The sequence below is a fragment of the Vulpes vulpes genome, chromosome 13 (genome assembly GCF_048418805.1).
Source record: "Vulpes vulpes isolate BD-2025 chromosome 13, VulVul3, whole genome shotgun sequence".
In the NCBI taxonomy this organism is placed as follows: domain Eukaryota; kingdom Metazoa; phylum Chordata; class Mammalia; order Carnivora; family Canidae; genus Vulpes; species Vulpes vulpes.
Genome location: NC_132792.1, coordinates 28,000,793 through 28,015,822, shown reverse-complemented (window position 1 = coordinate 28,015,822; position 15,030 = coordinate 28,000,793). Strand labels below are relative to the sequence as shown.

Genomic DNA, 15,030 nt, shown 5'->3' with positions numbered 1-15,030 from the left:
ACAATATTGCTGTATAAAATATTCTGTTAATAGTTTTTGTTAATAGTTCCAGATTAAGCAGTTTATTTAATAAACCCTCTTGCGATGGATAACAAATTAAATCCAGGAGTTACACTTTTTAAAACCTAATTCAATGAAATTAGGGCTGATTTTGATATGTCATTACCAATTAAAATAAGTATGGAAATATTTGAAAGATATTATGAATAATGAGTTATACACACACACACACACACACAGTAAACCTTAATCTTGCTGTGGTCAATGAATTTTTTAAGTTTAATTGTAGAAGACATAGCCAGTGAGTGAGCTTGTTGTCGGACCAATACAAGTAGGTAAAGTTTTTCAAATGCTAATAAAATGTGAATGGAAAGAACCTTTTATTTGGTCCCTCATGGTTTTTCAGGTGGAACACGAAGCATATAAAAGAACAAGTTTTAATATTTATTTATTGATAAAACACTGCAAGATTTTGAGACCTATAGATTTCTTCGACTAGACAGTGTTAAAAATCATTTTCCCCCTTTATGGAATATTAAGTGACATATAACATTGTTTAAGTTTAAGGTGTACAATGTAATGATTTGATGCATGTATATATTGCAAAGTGCTTACCATAATAAGATTAATTAATACATCTTTCACCTCATGTAATTTCCATTTTGTTACTGTTATGAAGAAAAAACATTTAAGATTTATTCTCCTAGCAACTTTCAAATATACATTACATATTATTAACTAGAATCACCATGCTGTACATTAGATCCCTAGAACTTACTCATTTTAGAATTTAAAGTATATGCCCTTTGACTAGTATCTTCTCATTTCCTCAAACCTCTAGCCCTGTTAATTATCAATCTCCTGTTTCTGTGAGTTTGACATTTTTAGATTCCACATATGAATGAGATCATACAGTATTTGTCTTTCTTTGACTTATTTCACTTAGCATAATGCCCTCAAGGTCCATCTATGTTGTCACAAAAGGCAGAATCTCCTCCATTTTTATAGCTGAATTATATACACACACTACATTTTCTTTATTCATTCATCTATCACTGGACATTTAGGTTCTTTATGTGTATTGGCTATTATGAATAATGCTGCAGTGAATATAGGAGGGCAGATATCTCTTCAAGATAGTAATTTCATTTCTTTTGGATATATATCCAGAAGTGGAATTGATGGATCCTATAATAGTTCTATTTTTAATTTTTTAAGGAACCTCCATATTGTTTTTTATGGTGGCTGTACCAAGTTACATTCCCACTGATAGTGCAGTAGGTTCCTGTCCCACTACATCTCCAGTATTTATTTCTGATATTTTGATGATAGCCATTCTTACAGATGTGAGGTGGTATCTCACTGTACTTTTGCTTTGCATTTCCCTGATGATTAGTGATACTGAGCACCTTTTCGTGTACTTGGTGGCCATTTATACATCTTTTTTAGAAAAATTCAAATTATTTGCCCATTTAAAAATTTTGGGTTTTTTGCTACAGAGTTATATTATTCCTTATATAATTTGGAAATTAACCTTATCAGATGTGTGGTTTGCAAATACTTTCATTTTTCAGGTTGCCTTTTTATTTTGTTGGTTGTTTTGCTGTATAGAAGCTTTTTAGTTTGATGTGGTATCACTTGTTGATTTTTTGCTTTTGTCACTTATCCCTTTGGTGTCATATCCAAAAAATCATTGACAATTCTGACTTCAAGGAAATTTCAGTACTTTGTTGAATAGCAGTGTGAGAGTGGACACCCTTGTCTTGTTCCTCATTTTAGTGGGAATGTTTTCTTTTTTTTTTTTTTTTAAGATTTATTTATTTATTCATGAGAGACACAGACAGAGAGAGAGAGGCAGAGACATAGGCAGAGGGAGAAGCAAGCTCCACGCAGGAAGCCAGACGTGGGACTTGATCCCGGATCAGAGGAAATGTTTTCAATCTCTCACTGCTAAGTATGATGTTATCTGTATGTTTGTCAGGTATGGCCAATATTATGTGAGGTATATTCTTTAGCCTACTTGTTGAGAGTTTTTATTATGAAAGAATTTTGAATTTTGCTCAGTGCTTTTTGTCTGCATCTATTAAGATGATCATGTGATTTTTTTCCTCTAGCACATTAATGTGTTTTATCATATTGATTGATTTTCACATAACCATCTTTGCATTCTAGGGATAAATCCCACTTGATTATGGTGTATGGTCCTCTTAATGTGCTTTTGAACGCATTTGCTAGTATTTTGTTAGGAATTTTTGCATGTGTATTCAGCAATGATACTGGCCTGTAGTTTTTTCGTGGTATCCTATTCTGGCTTTGGTATTAAAAAAGTTCTGGCGTTGTAAAATCTATTTGGGAATGTTCTCTCCTCTTCAGATTTTTGGAAGACTTTGACAGGATTAGGATAAATTATTTAAATGTTTAATAGAATTCACTAGTGAAGCCATCTGGTCCTGGACTTTTTCTTTGCTGGGAGATTTTTGATTATTGAGTCAATATTCTTGCTAGGAATTGATATGTTATGATTTTCTAGTCATGATTCAGTTTTATGGGGACACCTCGGTGGCTCAGCGGTTGAGCGTCTGCCTTTAGCTCAGGGCATGACCCAAGGGTCCTGGGATCAAGTCCCACATCGGGCTCCCCATGGGGAGCCTGCTTCTCCCTCTGCCTATGTCTCTGTCTCTCTCTCTGTGTCTCCCATGAATAAATAAATAAAATATTTAAAAAATGATTCAGTTTTATTTATTGTTTTTAAAGAGATTATTTATTTGACAGAGAGAGAGTGAGCACAAGCAAGGGAAACAGGAGAGGGAGAAGAGGCTTTCTGCTGATCAGGGAGCCTGATGTGGGGCTTGATCCCAGGACCCTGGGATCATGATCTGAGCCAAAGGCAGACGCCTAATTGATTGAGCCACCCAGGCACCCCATGATTCAGTTTTAATAGGTTGTGTATTTCTATGAATTTATGCATTTCTTGGAGCTTGTCCTATTTGTATGATTGTCCATGGCAGTCTCTTATGATTATTTGTATTTCTCTGGTATCAGTTGTAATATCTCCTCTTTCATTTATGGTTTTATTTATTTGAGTTCTCCTTTTTTTCTTGGTAAGTCTACCTATGGGTTTGTGAATTTTGTTTATCTTTTCACAAAACTAGCTCTTCAATTTTTTTATTTTTGGGGGTTGTTTTCTACTCTCTCTCTTTTTAGATAGAGAGCAGGTGCATGTGTATGAGTGGCAGGGAGGGGCAGAGGGAGAGGGAGAAGTAGGCTCCCTGCTGAGTAGGGAGCCTGACTCAGGGCTGGATTCCAGAACCCTGGGATCATGACCTAAGCTGATGGCAGATGCTTAACCATCTGAGCCACCCATGAGCCACCATTTTTTTAGTTCTCTAAGGTATAAATTTGGGCTATTTATTTGAGGTCTTTCTCTTTTTAATGTAAGCTCTTATTGGTATAAAATTTTCTCTTAGCACTACTTTTTCTGCATCCCATACATTTTGGTAGGTTGTGTTTCCAATATCATTTGTTTCGAGATATTTTCTAGTTTCTCTTGGTTTTTTGTTTTAATATTTTATTTATTCATGAGAGACAGTGAGAGAGAGAGAGAGAGAGAGAGAGAGAGAGAGAGAGGCAGAGACATAGGCAGAGAGAAGCAGGCTCCATGCAGGGAGCCTGACGTGGGACTCGATCCCGGTCTCCAGGATCACGCCCTGGGCCCAAGGCAGCACTAAACTGCTGAGCCACCAGGGCTGCCCTCTAGTTTCTCTTTGATTTTATCTTTGACTCATTGGTTTTTCAGGAGTTTAATTTTTATGTATTTGTGAATTTTCCAGCTTCTCTCCTGTTACTTATTTCTAGTATCATATCATTGTGTTTGGAAAGGATTCTTGGTATGATTTCAATCTTCTCGGTTTGCTAAGATTTGTTTTATGACCTAACGTATAGATTAGTCTAGTGAATGTTTCTGTGCACTTGAGAACAGTATGTGTTCTGTTGTTGTTGAATGGAATGTATATTTCTGTTAAGTCTTTTTGGTGTAAAGTACAATTAAGTGTTTCCTTATTAATATTTTGTTGGCATGGTCTACTCATTGTTGAAAGTGGGATATTGAAGTCACCTATTATTAATATGTTCTTGTTTATTATTCCCTTCAGATCTTTTAGTATTTGCTTATATTTAGATGCTCTGATGAGGGGTACATATATATTTATAATTGTTACATATTTTTGATGAATTAACCCCTTTATCATAATATAATAACCTTCTTGGTTTCTTGTTCAATTTTTTGACTTAAAGTCTGTTTTGTCTGATATAAATGTAGCTATACCTGCTCTTTTTTGAATTCCATTTGCTTGGTATGTCTTTTTCTGTCCTTTCACTTTGAGCCTCTGTGTATTCTTGAAGTCGAATTGTGTCTCTTATAGGAATCATATAGTTGGGTCTTGGTTTCTTTTTTTTTTTAATCATTTAGTTGCCCTATGTCTTTTTATTGGAAAATTTAATTCACTTACATTTAAAGAAATTAGAGATAGATAAAGACTTAGTGTTGCCATCTATTTTATTGTTTTCTGACTCTTGTAGGTCCTTTGTTTCTTCTCTTCTATCTTTGTGAATTGATGATTTTCTGTCGTGGGGTACGTTGATTCCCTTCTTTTTGTGTTGTATGTATCTACTGTAGGTTTTTGTTTATGTTTATCCTGAGGCTTACATAAAACATCTTATATATATAGCAGTCTATTTTAAAATGATAGCAACTTAACTTAGATTGTATGTAAAAACTCTACCCTTTCCTCCTTTCCCTCACATATATTTTTGATGTCACAATTTATATCTTTTTATATTATATATCTAACAAATTACTTGTATCTACAGCTGTATTTAATACTTTTTTCTTTAATCTTTATCATAGAATTAAGTGGTTACCACACCATCATATTAAAGTATGAGAATATTTTGAATCTGACTATATACTTACCTTTACCAGTTTATTATATATTTTTATGTGTTTTCATATTACTAATTAGTGTCCTTTTGTTTCAGCTTGAAGAACTCCTTTCAGCTTTTTTTTTTAAGAGGGCAGTTCTGGTGGTAATGAATCCCTGCAACTTTGGTTTATTGGGAGGTGTTTATCTAGCCTTCATTTCTGAAGGACAACTTTGCCAGGTAAAGTTTCCTGGTTGGCAGTTTTTATCTTTCAGAACTTTGAATATGTCACTTCACTCTCCTAGGTCTGCAAGTTCTCTGCTGAGAAAACCAGTGATAGTTTAATAAGGATTCCCTTGTATGAGGGAAAGGATTTTCCTCCTGTGCTTTTAAAATTCTCTTTGTCTTTGATTGATTTAAAATTCACGATAATGTAACTTGAGAAGATTGTTTTGGGTTGAGATGTGAGGACACTTATTAGCTTCATGAATTTTGATGGCTAAATCTTCCCCCAGTTTTGGGAAGTTCTCAGACATTATTTCTTTATATAAACATTCTACCCCTTCTCTCCCTTTTTTTCCCTTGTGACTTCACTGATGTATAAATGGTTTCCTTTAATGGTATTTCATAATATTGTAGGCTTTCTTCATTATTTGTCAATTTTTCCTTTTGCTTATCTGACTGGATAATTTCAAATGATCTATCTTTGAGTTCATTGTTTATTTCTTCTACTAGGTTGGTTCAGTCTCCTGTTGAAGCTTTTATTGATGTCCTCAGTGCAGCCATTGTATTTTACAGTTCCAAAATTGCTCTTTGATTCTTTTTTATGTTTTTTCATTTTGTTTTTATATTTCTTTTTTTTTATTTTATTGTTTGTATTCTTTTGTAGCTCTATGAGCATCTTTATAATAATTACTTTGAATTTTTTATCAGGCAGTTCCTGGATCTCCATTTCTTTGGCATCATTTACTGGAAATTTACTGTGTTCTTTTGGTGGTGTCATGTTTCCCTGCTTTCTTCATGATCCCAGTAGCTTTGCATAAGTGTGCAATTGAAGAAGGAGTCACCCCTTCGAGACTTTATGGACTGACTTTGGTAAGAAAAGATCTTTACCTATGCCGGGGGGCACGCTGAAATGTGATATGGGAACTATTGGTTTAGGATAACAAGTGCAGGTATGTGTGGTGGGTCTGAGCCCTGCAGGATGTGATTTTTCAATGGCTTGGCCTGCTGAAGTCCATAACATCTACAATTATGTGGCCCTTGATGAACATTGTGGGGAATCTGCATTGGCTGCAAAGGCTTTTGTTCCTCGGCAGCAATTTCAGGTCTAGTGGCTAGAGACCAGGGCAGGTAGTGGTAGTGGTAGTGGTTAGAGCTCGTGGTATACACACCTTTGGCTCTGGGCACCAGCTGCAGGCTCCATTATAGTGACTGGGGCTGGTTGTAGACATTCACATAGTGTCAGGGGCCAAGGGAAGCAACAAGAAGGAGTCAAGGCCAATTGTGCACTGGAAGCTGTGGGGGCCTTGGCTGTCAGTGGGAATTCTCATGGCTGCAGGGTTGTGCCTTGGGTATATGTATTACAGTGGAGGTTGGTGATAGGAGTCAGGCTGGACTTATGCAGGAGCACAACTAGAGGAGCTAGCCCTGAGCATGTTGCATGGTGATGGGGTCAGCCATGGGGGTCTAGGCTGAGATCTTGCAATTGTGCAGCAGTAGAATCTACAGCGGAGTGTCAATGTGGATCTCAAGCTCTAGTAGGGAGGGAATGTGAAAGTGGGGAGAGGAATTCAGTATCTGGCTTTTGTCAACATGGGAACCTGGGGGGTGAAAACCCGTGAAGTCTGTGGGGAGCTCTACATGACTGTGCTGGTTTCCTCAGTGGCAAAAACTCCTGAAGTCCTTTGCAGAGGAAGTCCCTGGGAACCATGGTCACTCTCACTATCTGGCTGATACTGGTAGCCCCTGTGCTTCTTATTCCTAGCCATAGCTGTACTTTTTGGCTTTGCTGATGTCTGGGTGATGTGAAACTGAAGGATTCTTCATGCAGTGCTCTGAAAGGATTATGGAAGCTGATCACTCATCCTATCACAGTGAGGGGAACCTTTCTAGCTGGTGAGTTCCCTTTTGGCAGGGAACAGTGCCAGCCTGGGGAGATTGAAGCAGGCAAAATGAAGCTGTTCTTTCTTTCCTTTTTGTGTGGCTATTTTCAAGTTTTTTATTCTACTGTATTTGCTAAATTTCTTTCTTTTTAAATTTAATTAATTAATTATTATTATTATTATTATTTTTTATTTGCTAAATTTCTTAAGTGGACTCCTGAGCTCTCCCAAAACTGTTTTTTTTTTTTTCATGAACAGCTGCCTAATTGTTGACCTTGTGGGGGATTGGAAGCTGGGGTCTCCTACTCTGACAATTGGTGATGTCACTATTCAGCATTGACATTTCGCAATGAATGTGATGGGGAAAGATTTTTATAAAAATCAATGCAAAATATTTTGGATTTAAAACCAAACCTATTTGGAGATATCATGAACCTCTGCCTTATCTAAGCTTTAAGAGATGCTTTTCTAGTTTTTTGTATCTGTTGATAAGTAATGCCTGAAATTTTTGCTTTGGAGAGTTCAGACTTCAAAGCAATTGTGGGCGAATGTTGTTTCTTATAGCATCCTACAAAGAATCAGATTTTCTGGTGAAATATTACTTGATTTATTAGTGCCCTATATAAGTGACTTCTACAAACTATGGGAAAAATTCCTGCAAAGTTGAGGTCTTGTCTTCAATTTCCTTTCCCTACAGCATCTGACATATATTGTTGCCACTGTGGATGCTTATAAATATTTGTCAATTTCATATTTTGTCTGTAAGCCAACTGATGTTGGTGAGGAATGTCATTCAATTGCTAAAGTTTAACACTCAAATTAAGTTATAAGACTGTAGTTTTAGTTGGCAGGTTTTTGTTTTTGTTTTTTAGGTTTTTTTAAATTAAGTATTGCGAGTTTTACTTAAGGCACAGCTGAACCTCCTTGATAGCAGTTACATAGTACAGAAGTTCAGAATGAAAAACTTATAAAAATTTCTTAGCTCACTAAGAATATGCACCAGACAGAAAAATACCCATTGGGTAATAGTAAGTAGTTAATGTTAGTACTAAAAACTGAACACATTTATATTTCAGTTATAAGGGATACATGCATTTTATTTCCTGTATAGCTTCAAGATTTTATGCTGTCCAGTTGCTATGGGGAGTTCTGTTATCCGTCACTGTGGGGTTTCCTACTTGGCAGCATTATGTATTTATGATGTCATCTGTGTTTGCTGGTTGTTGCATTTGCAGTGGAACTTGTATTTTGGCTAGTTGAAAAGGGAGAGAAAAAGAAAGCAAACTAAACTTGACTCCTTGGCAATGAAGCCGTAGCTTCCTGTTACTTGGAGCCATATATTCCAAGAATGCCAAATGTAACTTCTGTTGTGGGCCATAGTTACTCTACCTATAATTGACTATGTTTTCATTATAATTATTATATTTATTATATTATTATTATATAATAAACTTATTATTATATAATAAACTTGTATAGTTATTTGAAAATCCAAAAGATAAAACTAAACATATTGTCTTATTTGTTGACATGGTGCTTTTCAGGTGGAATTTTAATATGGGAAGTTAGCCTATGTAGAATGATGCTTATTTTGTTTATTTTGATCAAAGAAAAATCATCATCATTATTAATATTATTATATAAGCTTTTATTTACTGAAAGTACGTGAAAATCTAAATGAACTGAAAAAAGAAGTTTTTCCCTCAATTTTTATAAGATAAGCAAAATAGAAAATAAATTTAAACTCATTAATATCTGAGACTTCTTTTTAAAAACAACTTCCAGTATATATTTTCAAGTTAGCACATATTTAGCTCACAAGCCAGTGTTCTAAACCATCTACATCTACCACATAAACCTGTGATATTTGTTTATAAAGATTTTCAGGTATCCCAAGAAATACCTTCTTAATATTAAAAACACAGAAGTACCTTCTTTTTTTAATTTTTTAATTTTTTTTAATAAATTTATTTTTTATTGGTGTTCAATTTGTCAACATGTAGAATAACACCCAGTGCTCATCCTGTCAAGTGCCCACCTCGGTGCCCATCACCCAATCACCCCCACCCTCCACTCACCTCCCCTTCCACCACCCCTAGTTCGTTTCCCAGAGTTAGGAGTCTTTCATGTTCTGTCTCCCTTCCTGATATTACCCACTTATTTTTTATCTTTTCCCCTTTATTCCCTTTCATTATTTTTTATATTCCCCAAATGAATGAGACCATATAATGTTTGTCCTTCTCCGATTGACTTATTTCACTCAGCATAATACCCTCCAGTTCCATCCACGTTGAAGCAAATGGTGGGTATTTGTCGTTTCTAATGGCTGAGGAATATTCCATTGTATACATAAACCACATAAAGAGGATATTATTTTTTATTTTTTTTATTTTATTATTTATGAGAGACAGAGAGAGGCAGAGACACAGGCTCTCTGTAGAGCCTGATGTGGGACTCAATTCTGGGACTTGGGATCACAACCTGAGCCGAAGGCAGATGCCCACCGCTGAGCCACCCAGGTGTCTCCAGAAGCACCTTCTTAATATTGATTCTTAATGTAAAAAACTAAGAATTAACTCCTTAATGTTGACATATTAAGTGATATTCATTGTAACTTGTAGATTTATAGATTATGTTCATTGTAGTTTATGTATTTCATTTTATTTTTTGAATATTGGCAGTCTATGAGACAAAGTTTAGTAAATATCTACTAAGTTAACTTAAAACATTGTGTATGCCTCCAACTATGTTGCACAATGATATTCCCTGGTCTGTGGAAGCATATGAAGAAAATGCATGGGTATTGCCTGTATGTATAAAACATGTGGAGACAAAAATCTAATACTGAGATCTTGCCCTTAAAGAGCTTACAATTTAGTTTGAAAGCCAGTGTATGAGAATGAAAATTCTATTAGTGTAAATATCAAGTAACTGTCCAGTAATACAATATAAGAGTAATTCTTACTGCCTGGTGATTTGATATTTTAGTATTAAAATATTATATATAAATATTAATTTATAAATATAAATATATTTAATATATCTTCAGAAGATATCCCTGTAGGTTGAAAGTTCTTTAGACCTTGGAGAGGCGGAAAAGACTTACTCTTTTTTTTTTTTTTTTATACTTTTTTTTTTTTTAATTTTTTTATTTATTTATGATAGTCACAGAGAGAGAGAGAGAGAGGCAGAGACATAGGCAGAGGGAGAAGCAGGCTCCATGCACCAGGAGCCCGACGTGGGATTCGATCCCGGGTCTCCAGGATCGCGCCCTGGGCCAAAGGCAGGCGCCAAACCGCTGCGCCACCCAGGGATCCCAAAGACTTACTCTTGATACTGAAAGTTGGATGATAGTTTAGATTCAAGGTAGGGGCAACAATTAATTAATTAATAATTTTTAAAAAGATTTTATTTATTTATTCATGAAAGACACACAGAGAGAGGCAGCGACATAGGCAGATGGAGTATGAGGCTCCCTGCAAGGAGCCTGATGTGGGACATGATCCCTGACTCTGGGATCGTGCCCTGAGCCAAAGACAGATGCTCAACTGCTGAGCCACCCAGGCATCCCAGGAGCAGCAGTTTATATGTCAGTCTTGGGACAAAATAACCATCTAGAAATATAGTAAGCAAATTGTTTTGTTTTCTTTAGGATGAGAATTTAGGAAAATGAGTATAGAGAAAGAATGATGGGAAATGTTAATGTTTAGAACAAATACTTCTCTAGCACTTTACAATTTATAAGGTATTTCTGTGTAATTCTCATTTAATCTTAAATACCTGTAGTGTAGTATCTCATTATTCCTATTTAAAAAATAAATATAGGACTAGGTAACTGGGCGTTACAATTACAAAATATAAATGAACAAAGTATAAATGTAAGCTTTGATGATCTTAAGAGAAAAATATAATAAAAATAAGAGTAGGGTGGAGATTAGATACAAGGAAAAATGTGATACTCTGATTTTCATTGCAAGGAGACAGTTTAGTGATAAAACACATAGCTTCAAAAGTGACAGCAATATTTTTATAATTTTTTCATACCTTTAGAGAGTTTTTATGTAAATCTATCTCTTGTAGAGTTATACTTTTATCTGAATTTCAGTAATGCCTTCTATTTATTTAAAAAAGTAATTAAAAATAAACTTGATTATTCTATTTTTTTCCTAAAATTATATATATATCTGCCATCTGAAGTACTCTTTTGCAAATTGTACAGAGTTGTGAAGATGTTCAATAGGAATTGGCAATGATTATTTTGGGGTGATGGAACATTGGTAGTCTCTTTTAGTTTCTTCCTGGCACTTTCTACTATACTTTCTAAGCTAAATGTGTACCATTTTTTTCCGCAAACAATAAAGGCATTATTAATTTTAAAAATTCCATAAAGTACAGTTCTGAGGAATATACTTTGGGAACTACCGATATAGGTAATTACTCCTAAACTTTATGGATGAATTTCACAATAATATATGATTTTTCAAACTCAGAAGTTCTAAAAATTACTTTCCAATTTTTCTGTGGCGTGTAATGAAGTGATTTAGCAAAAAGTTTTTGTAATTACTATATTTTATTCTTAAGTGAAAACCTAAGAGAAAAAGTTGCTACTTATTAGTAGACCTCCACATATATATCATAGATATTAGTAGTTTATATTCCCAGTTCAAATAAAGACAAATTAGATATAATAGTCAGTATGGTTTATTTTACTATAATTGCTTTCTGAGATACAAGAAATACTGATACATTTTTAAAGAATTTTGATCAGACAGATTGAACTAATGGATCTGAAGGAGATCATTTTGAGGCAAATTTATACATTTATTATGTTTATACTCACTAATAGGTGTTAATATATATATTCCAGCACTTTCTTATGTTATCTTTCTTTAATCAATGATAATTATGGACATAAATTAGGTAATAATAGACCAAAAATAGGTTATATAAATTTAAGTAATGATTACTACCTTCATGATTACCAGTAGTACTCTGCTGAGTTGTAAAAAAACTAACAATGACTATATCTGGAGGACCTCCCTCTGATTTCTGATACTCACTATTCATTCTACAGCACTTGCCCTCCCAGGCTCTTCACATGTTCCATTTTAGATGGATATTTAAAAAATAATTTTTATCAACATTTTTAAAAGTAGATACTGAAACAGATACCACTGTTAAGTTTAACATCATAATCTCTTATGAGACCTTTGTAAACCCTTGAGGATTACTATTTGGGAAATAGCCAAATAGGAACTAATGTAGGCATGGATTTCCATGTAATTCCTGAGGAAAAGAGAGAATGTTGAGTGGGGAGAGCAGAAAGTATGGGACTGAAGCTTAAGGTTTATGACAATTTTGGGGGATAAATACCCAGTAGTGGAATTACTGAATCTTATGAGATTTTAATTTTTAACATTTTGAGGAACTTCCATACTGTTTTCCATGGTGGTTGCACCAATTGGCATTCTCCAGCAACAGTGCACAAAGGTTCCCTTCTTTCCACATCCTAATTGACACTTGTTATTTTTCATCTTTTTGATATTAGCCATGCTGATTGGTGTGAGATCATAGCTCATTGTGATTTTGATTTGTATCATAAGTACAGAGAGCAAACTCCTGGTTGCCAAACACACTCAAAGAAAGGGATGGGGGTTGACAAATTAAGTGAAGGAGATTAAGACGTACAAACTTCCAGTTATAAAATAAATAAGTCAGAGAGATGAAAAGTACATAACATAAGGAATATAGTCAATAATATCATAATGACTTATGGTGACAGATGGTGACTACACCTATTGTGGTAAGCATTGATTAATGTACAGACTTTTGAATCACTGTGTTGTACACCTGAAACTAAATAACACTGTATGTCAACTATACTTCAATAGTAAAAATTTTAAAAAATAATTTTAAATTTAAAAGTAAAAAAAAAAATTGGGGAGTGGAAGAAGAAAAAAAGAGTAAAAGACAAAGAACTAAGGAAATATAACAATTCCAGGGCAATTGCCATCGAATGAATGACATTATATACTGTATCTTATTTCATACAGTATCCAAACCTAATTAGAATGAGAAAGTTGCAACTCAGAAATATAGGTGGAGGAAGGAAGTAGGCTAATTAGAGAGGTGAAAAAAAATGTGACTATAGTAAAAAAGGGATGAGAGAAAATGGGCAGATTTAAGAAATATTAAAACTTAAAAGTAGTAAGACTTGATGAAATAGATATGGATGAAACCAGAGAGTATGATGCTAAGTGAAATAAGTCAGAGAAATACAAATGCCATATGATTTCACTTATATGTGGAATTTAACAGACAGATGAACATAGGAACAAAAAAAAAAAAAGAGAGAGGCAAACTAGAAAACAGACTCTCTCTCTCTTTCTCTTTCTCTCTTTTTAAAAAGACTTTTTTATTTATTTGAGAGAGAAAGCATGAGAGAGGGAAAGAGAAACCCAAGGAGACTCCAGGCTGAGCACAGAGGCCGACATTGAGTTTGATTCCACAGCCTGAGCCGAAACCAAGAATAGTCTGCCTAACTGACTGTGCTACCCAGGTGCTCACAGAAAACAAACTTTTAACTGTAGAGAATAAATTGAGGGGAGGTGGGTGGTGGGATGGGTTAAATAGACGGGTATTAAGGAGGGCAGTAGTGATGAGCACTGGGTGGTGTTGTTAAGGTTTTGGCCATTAGATTTAGTTCTGGTCGACATTTAAATTAAAAAAGAATACTTTTATTAATTTCACTTAGAGAATTTAGGAAGGGATTCAGGTGTTATTTAACATTACCAAGTTAGAAAGGTAATTCATAGAAATTCTGTTAGTGCACTTTCAAATTTGACTTGATTTAGAATATTATCAAATAGAGGAGACCAAATTTTAAAAAAAGAAAACAGCGTCAATTTGTGGCATAGAGCTAAATGATAACATTATATGACAAGATTAATAAATAGTTTCATTTAATATTAGTTTTTTTAAATATTTTTTAAATTTTTATTTATTTATGATTGTCAGAGAGAGAGAGAGAGTCAGAGACATAAGCAGGCTCCATGAACCAGGAGCCCGATGTGGGATTTGATCCTGGGTCTCTAGGATCGCACCCTGGGCCAAAGGCAGGCACCAAACCACTGCACCACCCAGGGATCCCCTAATATTAGGTTTTGATACAACACTTAAAACACTGCTTTGGTTCAAAGTAAGTTATTGAATCTAGGTAACAAGAAAATGAATAAGATTATTAGCATGTAACAAAGCCCAGAAATGAAATATCATTTGGAAAATAGCAAGCTGGTTAAAGGCCAGGAAGGGGAAAAAAATAAGAAACGCAAATGTTCCATCAGAGAACTTGCTTTGAAAATGAATAAAAGAAGTAAATATATTCCATTTAAATGTTATTTTATACTTATTAGACTTTCATTTCTAAAGGACAAATAACAAAACAGGATCTGGATTTTTTTAAGTGGGAGTAAGAGCTATTGTTCCCTTTTGATTTTAAGTAGGAATATGTTTTCTCTTGATATTTCAATCTAGGACTATTTCTTTTTGCATTAAAAGTTTAGATAGACCAATCTAAAGCAACAAATTACACCAAAGGGAAATTGGAACAGATAAATGTCTTTTAGGACGTATGTTACTGTTTATTAAAAAATACCAATCTTCTACTTTTATATAGACCAAAAGGTTTCATACTTTCTTTTCAAAAGTAGCATGGCAGAAAGCTTTTGTAGGTTAGAACTGCAGAGTAAACACTGTACAAAACTTAAATCATGAACAACCTTACCTCCCAATATGGCAAAAATAAAGTATGTAGTTTTGTAACATATATTGCTTATAGAAAGCATTCTATACCAAAAAGCACCGTCTCTTTAATAATTTAAATTCCCAATGAGCAAAAGATATTAGTAAGAAAGGAATTCAACATTATTAAAATCTTCTACTTTGTACCTATGGTGAAAGATGACCTCCTTAGCTTACCAAGTGTTTTAAGTTCCAGTGATTATTT

General features: G+C 34.4%; 1 long non-coding RNA gene across 1 annotated transcript in view; it reads left to right on the top strand.

The window, feature by feature from the left end:
• The first annotated feature begins 5,037 nt into the window (after positions 1 to 5,037).
• Positions 5,038 to 15,030, top strand: part of LOC140595149 (uncharacterized) — a 283,810-nt gene continuing 273,817 nt past the window's right edge. Inside the window, exons 1-2 of the long non-coding RNA XR_011996544.1 lie at positions 5,038 to 5,160; positions 5,854 to 6,015. This is a non-coding gene — a long non-coding RNA (uncharacterized lncRNA). The remainder of the gene's footprint in view (positions 5,161 to 5,853; positions 6,016 to 15,030) is intronic.